Source organism: Pseudorasbora parva, chromosome 14 (assembly GCF_024679245.1).
Source record: "Pseudorasbora parva isolate DD20220531a chromosome 14, ASM2467924v1, whole genome shotgun sequence".
Lineage (NCBI taxonomy): Eukaryota > Metazoa > Chordata > Actinopteri > Cypriniformes > Gobionidae > Pseudorasbora > Pseudorasbora parva.
In genome coordinates, this window is record NC_090185.1 from 45836773 (window position 1) to 45846991 (window position 10219).

Below are 10219 nucleotides of genomic sequence, written 5' to 3' on the forward strand. Positions count from 1 at the left end.
TAAATTCCCAAATTCACTTATTTTAATAGGAGGGGATTTTAATATTACTTTAGATAACTCCCTTGACCGGTGGCCACCTCGCAATGTAAATTATCATAATTCTATACTGAAGACCTTTATGCAGAAATTTGGAGTAATAGACATTTGGAGAGAGAAATTCCCAGGGATTAGATCCTTCACATGGAATAATAAAGCCTGTACCGTTATGTCTCGTATTGACTACTGGTTAACTCCCTGTAGTTTACAGAAAGAAGATATTTCTGTTAATATTCTTCCCACTCCATTAACAGATCATAAGGCAGTGTCTATCAATATCTCTTTACACTCCTCTTTTTGCTCTAACTTCCATAACTCATATTGGAAGCTCAATAAGTCATTATTGGAACATGAATTTGTAAAGGTAACCATTCGCAGTTTGATTACACAATATTTGAATATAGCTCAGATTAGTAATAACTATTGCACTAATTGGGAATTATTTAAATTTGAGGTTAGTAAGTTTCTTAGAAAATTTGGAAGTTCATTATCTAAAGCGAAAAGACTTGAAGAGGATATAATCATTTCTAAAATTACAGTTTTTACACAGAAATCTCCTTCTATTTTTTCTGATTGTGAATATTTAGAGTTTTTAACACTTCAAAGTCAATTAGATGATATTTATAAAAGGAAGGCAGAAGGGGCCTTCATTAGATCTAGACAGAGATGGTTAGAAAAGGGTGAACAGAATTCAGCATATTTCTTTCAACTAGAAAAATTCCATGGGAAAACTAATACAATTTTAAACTTGAATATCAATGGTGTATTAACACATGATTTAAAAGACATTGCAGTTTACTGTTCAACCTTTTATCGGACTCTTTATGAATCAAGGTTTAATGAAAACGATTCCTCTAGTTTTATAGATAGTATTACTAATTTGAAATCTTTAAATGAAGACCAAAAAGAACATTGTGATAGGCTTATTTGTATAGAGGAAGTCCTTCAAGCCATTTCAGAGCTTAAATATAATAAATCCCCTGGTGTAGATGGTTTAACTTCCGAATTCTATAAAACATTCTCAGTAGAACTTGCTCCGTTTCTTTTAAATCTTTTCTTGCAAAGTATTGAATATGGTAAACTCCCTCCTACCCTGACACAAGGCCTTATTATTCTAATTCCCAAACCAAAAAAAGACACTTTATTCTTAGATAATTGGCGACCAATTTCCCTACTTAATAATGATTATAAAATTTTAGCTTCTATATTTGCTTCCAGAATGAAAAGAACTTTGGATTCTATTATCGATGACACGCAATCAGGCTTCATGCGTAACAGACATATTTCTAATAATATTCGTTTGGTGTTGGACCTTGTCGATTACCCACATTTATACTCAGATGAGAGTTTTATCCTTTTCTTAGACTTCCATAAGGCCTTCGACACTGTTGAACATAATTTCATATATTCAGCCCTAAAAAAATTTGGTTTTGGTGAATTCTTTATTAACTCCATAAAAACGCTGTACTCTAATGCAAATTGTTCAATCAAGCTGCGTAATGGCACCTCACCCAGATTCAATCTCAGTCGTGGTATCAGACAGGGATGCCCAATTTCCCCATATTTATTTTTACTCTGTTCACAACTTCTTGCAGATCATATTAAACAGAGCCCTTTAAGAGGTATTAATGTTGCAGGTAATGAAATTATCATTAGTCAATTAGCAGACGACACCACTCTTTTTTTAAAAGATGCGAAAGAAATACCTTTAGCCCTTAAGATTATCCATACATTCTCTAAAGCTTCAGGGCTTTACCTGAATATTAATAAATGTGAATTATTGACTCTTAAAAACTGTAATCTTCTGTCAATTTGTAATATTCCCATTAAAGATGAGATCACATATTTAGGCGTTAAAATTGTAAAGAACGAAGAGGACCGATGTGAGCTAAATTTTTCCCCAATTATTGATAAAGCAAAGAAAAAATTTAATTACTGGTTACTTAGAGACTTATCTTTGAGGGGGAGAGTTTTAATCACAAAGGCAGAAGGCATTTCGAGACTCACATATGCAGCGCTCTCCTTAGCAGTGAATAATAATACTTGTAAAATCATTGATAATATGCTTTTTAACTTCTTATGGAAAAATAGAATCCATTATATAAAGAAATCTGTGGTTATGAACTCAACTGAAAATGGAGGTTTGAACTTCTTAGATTTTACCACCCTTAATCACACCTTTAAAATTAACTGGATTAAGCAATTCCTGAAAAAACCAACATCTATCTGGAACATTATACCTCACTTTATCTTCTCACAAGTTGGTGGTCTTCAATTCCTTTTACTCTGTGACTACAGCATTACAAAACTTCCCTTAAAACTTTCTAATTTTCACAAACAGATGCTTCTTTCTTGGAATTTAATCTATAAACACAACTTCTCTCCAAACAAATGTTTTATCTGGAATAATAAATACATTCTGTATAAATCTAAATCTTTATTTCTTGAGTACTGGTTTAGTAACAACATAGTTTATGTTAGCCAACTTTATAACTGTGAAGGTCTTATGCTGTCCTATTCTGAATTTCTTTCGAAATATAATATTCCAGTCACTCCTAAAGATTATGCTGTGGTTATGGATGCTGTTCCCTCTGGTTTAAAAATGCTTCTTAAAAATGCCTGTCATCAGCCCTCTCCATATCCATTGGATCCTGCTGATACTGAAGTTGGTCGTATCTGTTTCTCTCTTTCTCCTATTAAGAATAATAACCGTTGTATTCGGTCTTTATTTCAAAGGGATATTGTCTCCAGTCCTGCTTGTATTTCATTTTGGAATGGTCATGTTGATGGTCTATTGTGGAGCAAAATTTGGAAACTTCCTCATAAATATTTAATCACAAATAAAATTAAAGAAATTTCTCTTAAACTCATTTATAAATACTACCCCTGTAATTATTATCTTGTAAACAGGTTTAATTGTGACATTGATATATTATGTACATTTTGTGGAGTACATGTTGAATCATTTTATCATTTGTTTTGGAGTTGTCCTTATTCTGTTTGTTTTTGGTCAGATTTCTGTACTTTTATTAAGGCTCATGTCATGCCCAGCTTTCAACTATGCTTTAAAAATGTTTTATTTGGCTTTTTTTCCTTTAACAATTCTTATCATAAGGAATATTACTTAATTAATCTGATGCTACTCTTAGCTAAATTTAGTATCCATAAATGTAAATTTGGGGGTAATAAACCTTTATTTTTTATTCTAAAATTAGAAATGCAACAATACCTTAATACAATATTATATTTAACAAATAAGAAAGCTGTAAAATGTGTTTCTACTTGTAAACATTTTCATATTTTTATTTAAATTTTGTTTGTCACTACTCTGTTTTATCATTGTACTTAAGTCTTACTGTGTTTGTTTATTGTACCCCTGACTGTTTGTATATTTGTATTTCTTTAAAAGCAATAAAAAAAACAAAAAAAAATAAATAAAAAAAACATAGAGCTCAGACCAATCAGAACACATGACAGTGATGACGATACATAGAGCACAGACCAATCAGAACACATGACAGTGATGACGATACATAGAGCTCAGACCAATCAGAACACATGACAGCGATGACGATACATAGAGCGCAGACCAATCAGAACACATGACAGTGATGACGATACATAGAGCACAGACCAATCAGAACACATGACAGTGATGACGATACATAGAGCTTAGACCAATCAGAACACATGACAGTGATGACGATACATAGAGCGCAGACCAATCAGAACACATGACAGTGATGACGATACATAGAGCACAGACCAATCAGAACACATGACAGTGATGACGATACATAGAAGGCTTGTTTTTTTTTTTTTTTTTTTTTTTTTTTTTTTTTTTTTTTTTTTTTTTTTAATGCTTTATTGTCAACAAAAAGCATGTACAAAGGTCTATATCATTGTATAACAAGACACATTTCACATGCCTCAACATAAAAGAACAAAAAAACATATTAAAAACAAAAACAAAAACAAAACAAAAAAACAAGAGAGGGTACATAATCATTAGTTTACATATATATATTATACATATCATTGCATTTGTATTATAATTCAATGATAAGATTGAGAATATATTCTGCATGTAAGCACCACTAAATACTTTCCCTTTCTGTGAAAATGTTCAAGGAGGAGCATATATTAATTGTTTTAACTGCTTTACTATTTTTAGATTTTGACATCACATCTATATACATTTTAATTTCTTTTTCAAAGACTATGAAAAGAGGTTTACCCTTTGTAAACTTGCATCTATGAATGTGAAATTTACATAAAAATAAAATAAAATTTATAATAAAGTTTACATCCTTTAAAGAGTGTTCTTTAATATAATAACCAAAAATCACCTGTTTATAAGATAAAGAAAATGTTTTTAAAAGGTTATCAACAATGAAGGCCTTCACATTATTCCAAAAATCCTGAGTATATTGACAAGACCAAAACAAATGAGAAATTGTTTCTGTGTAGCCTTCACAAAAAGAGCATTTTAAATCGATATCAATTTTAAATTTTTGTATGAATTCTTTTGTAGGGTAAACCCTATGAATTAATTTAAATGATATTTCCTTTACTTTATTAGTGAGGAGAAACTTTTGAGGTAGTGACCAAACTTGAGACCAGTCTATATTGTTAAATATATTGTTCCAGTAAAAAATGGCAGGCGGAGTAGAAATATTTTCTTTAAGAAACAAGGATCTAATCTTATGGTTATTCGGTTTTAACCCAGAGAAACAAATAGAGCCGACTGAGGTATGTTCAGGTCCAGGAGGACAGACAGAGAGAGTTGATGTACACATACCGCTTTTGAACAGCATATGTACACCTGAAGGTATGGCTTTAGTAAGCATCATGAATTCTTTTAAAGTAACAGGTATATTATATCTTGAGACAAAGTCTTCAAACGTAAGCAAAGTTCCATCAGTATTAAATAACTGATTCACTAATAACAACCCGTTACTAAACCAATTGTGAAAAAATAAAGTTTTATTTCTATGTAAAATGTTGGCATTATTCCAGATGAGAAAACTCTGAGGGGAAAAATTGTGTTTATAAATAAGTCTCCAGGTAGCAAGTACTTGCTGGTAAAATTTAGAGAGTTTAATTGGAATTTTTTCTATTTTATAATTACACATTAAAAGAAATTCTAACCCACCCAACTTTGAGAAAATAAACCGAGGAATTATATTCCAAATAGATGAAGGATTTTGTAGATAATGTCTTAGCCAATTAATTTTAAAGTTACCGTTTAGAGAGCCAAAATCGATAAAATTCAGACCACCTTTATTATATGAATTAAGAATTACGGATTTCTTAATATAGTGGATTTTGTTTTTCCACAAAAATTTTATCAACATGCTGTCAATTAATTTACAAGTATGTTTGTCAACAGACATTGATTGAGCAGCATATGATAATCGAGAGATGCCTTCCGCTTTCGTGAGCAGAGTTCTGCCTTTGAGTGATAGATCTCGCTGTAACCAATGATTAAGCACCTTACGTGTCTTCTCAATGATTGGAAGAAAATTGGAGGAGCATCTAATTTTATCGTCTTTTATTATTTTAATTCCTAAGTAAGTAACACTCTCTTTTACAGGGATATTACAAATTAAAGATTCTAGGCAATTACCAACTGGAAGTAACTCACATTTGTTGATGTTAAGTCGAAGGCCTGAGGCTTTAGAAAAGGGCTCAAGAGTCTCTAATGCTACAGCAACCTGAGAGGCGTTTTTTAAAAATAAAACAGTATCGTCCGCTAATTGACTTATTATCACTTCAGTCCCATTAACAGTTATTCCTTTTAAAGAGCTTTCTCTGATATACAAATTTAGAAGTTCTGTGGCTATTAGAAACAAATACGGGGAGATTGGGCATCCTTGCCTGACTCCCCGATTTAGAGAAAATCTAGGAGAGGTCCCACTGCTGAGTTTGATAGAGCTATTGCAATTGGTATAAAGCATTTTAATTGATCTACAAAAGAAGTCACCCAATCCCACTTTACGAAGAGTCTGTAACAGAAATTCATGCTCCAGGGAATCAAACGCTTTATAATAATCTAAGAAGAGAATAAAATTATCATTGGGAAAAAAGTCAGAATAATCTAAAATGTCTAAAACTAGTCGTATGTTATTAAAAATATGTCTTTTTTGCAGAAAGCCAGATTGGCATTCATCAATTAAGTTATTCAAAACACATTTTAGTCTTTTTGATAAAATCAGAGCAATTATTTTATAATCGTTATTTAACAATGTAATTGGCCGCCAACTATCAATTAATAAGGGGTCTTTATTTGGTTTTGAGATTAAAGTTATAAGTCCTTGACACAAAGTCGGAGGAAGTGAGGCTCTTTCTATGCTCTCTGTAAATACTTCAAATAAGAAAGGAGCTAAACTCTTGCTAAATGCTTTATAAAATTCAGCAGTTAAGCCGTCTGTTCCAGGGGATTTATTATTTTTCAAAGAATTAATGGCCTCAGTAACTTCTTGTAAACTAATTGGGGCTTCACATGAGTTGAATTCTTCAATACTAATCGTTTTCATATTATGTAGGGACTCAAAAAACTCAGATGTAGATTGTTGACAAAAATTAGATGCATATAAATTACTATAAAACTCAGAGCAAAAATCTGCAATAATTTTAGGGTCCTCCACAATATTACCATTAATCCTCAATTTTTCAATATAATTATTTTTTGCTTGTTGCCTCTCAAGTCTAAAAAAGTAAGCAGAGCTCTTTTCCCCCTCTTCAAGCCATTTCCTTCGAGATCTTATGAAAGCTCCTTCTGCCTTTTGTTTGTAAATTTCCTCTAGTTTAAGTTTCTGCACAGTAAACTCTGCTTTATCGAGTTCTGATAAATCTTCTACACGTTTGGATAACAAATTAGATATTTTGAACAGAGTTTTATCCTCTTCTATTTTCCTCTTTTTTGCCAACTCACTACAATATTTCCTAAAGAAAATTCCTATTTCAAATTTACAAAGTTCCCAATTGCTACAATATTTTTTTTCAACTTTAGCTTTATTCCAGTAAGTTAGGATTATTTTTTCCACATCAGTGATTATTCCATTATGTTGAAGTACTGAATTATTTAATTTCCAGTACCCAGACTTTTTAATCCGATTTGCGGAAGGTCTAAAAGGAATACTAATTGAAATAGCCTTGTGGTCCGAGAATGGGGATGGTATTATATCAGTAACAATATTATCCAAATCCTTAGATGTAAGCCAAAAATCAATCCTGGACTGACTAGATAAAGAATTATTGCTCCATGTAAAGCATTGTTGTGATGGGTGAGATTTTCTCCATGTATCAATTAAAGAGAATTTCTCCAAAAACGTAATTACATAATCAGGACTTGAATTTCCATCCTGAGGAGGCCATCTATCTAACCTACTGTCCATGACGACATTGAAATCACCTCCAAAGATTAGAGAAGAGTTAGGATATATGGCTAACATGCGAGTTACACGATCACCTAAATTGTCAAAGAAGGTCTTATTTTCTCTTTGTAAATTGAAACCATAGACATTAATAATAATACAGGTTGCGTTTAAAATTTCAAGGGCAAGTAAAATGTAGTGTCCAGAAGTATCACAGTCAGATTTTAGTATTTTTCCTTTAAATCGATTCTTCAGTATACAAACTCCAGCAGAATGAGTGGTGCCATGGGATAACCATAAATCAACCCCCCATTGCGACCTCCAAAAATTTACATCTTGAATATCAGAATGGCATTCTTGTAAGAAACAAAAGTCTGTATTAAGGTGCTTCAAATACAAAAAAATTGCTTTCCTCTTAACAATGTTACGTAACCCTCTACAATTAAGAGAAACTATAGACAAAGACATAAACAAAAAAACCTACAGAAAACACAAATCTAAAAACACAATCTAACCCAGAAGATTCCTATAAAAAGTTATAGCAAATCTTAAACTGTTGCAACAAGTGTGTACCAGGATGAGAACAGCAATCCCTTTAAATGCAAAGATTCGTTTTTTGTTTTCCCTTTTTTTTTAAAAAATAAAAATATATATCTCACTTCCTCCTTTAAACATTTACCAATAAAATCAAATATCTTCTTCAACCCCTAAAAAAGAGGGGGAAAAGAAAAAAAAGGAAATGAGAATACCTTTCTTTTTACTGCAAATAATTTGTTGTTGTTGTTTGTAATGTCACCTCTTTTATAAATTCAGAAAAGAAAAAGAAAAAAACATTTGGGCTGGAGTCACAGACTCAGTTAAGCCTTTAAACAAAATAATGAAACGTACAATTGTACTAAGAGAGGCTGTAAACATATCGTCTTTCAGTTCCAATAACGGTCGGGCATACCTCGTAGTTCAAGTGGGTGGAGAAATCTCCACACCTTCTACAAAAGCACGGCCTCCAACGAAGAAAGCTCTCTTGTTTTCCTTACGTGCTTTTTCTACAGCTGGCCATAATTTCATCCTTCTTTCTCTATCGGCAGGGGACAAGTCCTCTGTGATCCTCAGGTGGTTGTTCTTCAGAAAATCTGCGTCTTTCGCAGCACGCCACACGGCATCCCTGAAGAATCGTGATGTGAACTGAAAAATAATTCCTCTGGGAATGCTGCCACCAGGTTTTTTACGACCAAGACGGTGTGCGACGTCCACAACGTCAGGAACTTTATCTTTATGATGCGGCAGGAGGCACTGGCATATTTTGATGATCTCACGACGGACATCCTCTTCATTTTTCTCTGGAAGCCCTTGCATCCTTAAACTCCATCTGCGGGAATAGCCCTCCAGCAACGTTAGACGTCTCTCTTGCTCCTCGGCACGCTTCTCGGCTTGTTTCAGTCGAGTTTTCATAGAGTTGACGTCGGTGCAGATAAACTCAATCGTTTCCTTTAACTCGGTGATTTGTTTTGTGTTGACACCTACTTCTTCTTTCATTTCATTTATAACTCTTGAATTTCTTTCCACCAACTTCTCTAGTGCGTCTGATCTGTCCTGTACCAGCCGAGAAAGGTCCGAGATCTGTGAGAGGATGATCGTTGTATCTTTATCAACAACCCTGCGTTGTTTGGGGACTGGCGATTTACAAGGAGTTTCAGGGAGAGATGGGAATTCCTCCTCTGCCAGCATAAATTCTTCTGGCTCTTTGTCCTGTTTGAGATAATCGTGAAAACTGCTTGTAAACAAGCCGCTCGAAGATGCTTTAACAGACGAGTCAGTCTCCTGCGATCCGCTGCTAGTTTTACTAGCCATATTGGCATGTACCGACTTTCCGAGTTTTTCAGCCTTCTTTCCAGTACTTTTCCTTTTTCCTGAGCCTCCCATTGAGGTTTTGGCGAATCAGTGTAAAATTAAGATTAGTTTACTTTCAAGATTAACTTTGCAAATTTAGGAAAGTTAGTTTAAGTGGTTAGGATTGCGGAGCTCAACAAAACGCGTGTAGTCAAGGAGCCATCTTGAAAAACCCCCCCCAGAAGGCTTGTTTGAGATGAGCAAAATCCGCGCAGAATCGATCACCGGTGATCAGCGCGAGATGCATGCCGGTTAGAAATGTGTCCGAGGGCGGTCCGCCTTGCTCTGATGTCATGCCGACGTATGTCAAAAATCTCTCGCGATGGCGAGGCGGATGTGTCGGATTCTGCAGTCGAGCGCAGTTGCTCTCCACCGACTGCGCGGAGCAAAAGCATGATGGGAAACGACTTGCTGACGACACAGCTTAATGCTCATTGGTTTAAATAACCGTGATGCAAGGTTGTTTTTTTAATATATTTGAATTTAAAACTCTGGTATCATGTTTTTATGTGTATAAATTATGTGTGCATATTCTCAAACTCTCGGTCTTTCTGTGGGTTATGTGATTGTTGTCATATTAATAAAAATATATAAAAACATGTGTGTAATTAAAGTAAAAATGCTTGATAAGCAGGCCTTTCGAAAGGAAATAAATAACAAAAACTTTGGGTGCCTTGTTCATAATATTTATTTTCATATAAGAGCAACAGAACTTAAATTACATCCAGTTTATCAGCAACAGAGCGCACAAGTGTGAATCCCGCGATATCTGCAACTGATCTCGCAGGTGTCTGATCCACTACGAGAAGAGAGAACTCTAATCTCACACACACACACCTGCTCTCGCTGGTGTCTGATCCACTACGAGAAGAGAGAATTGTCCGGCTTGCCTGCACTTTTTTCACTCCTCCCCTCAC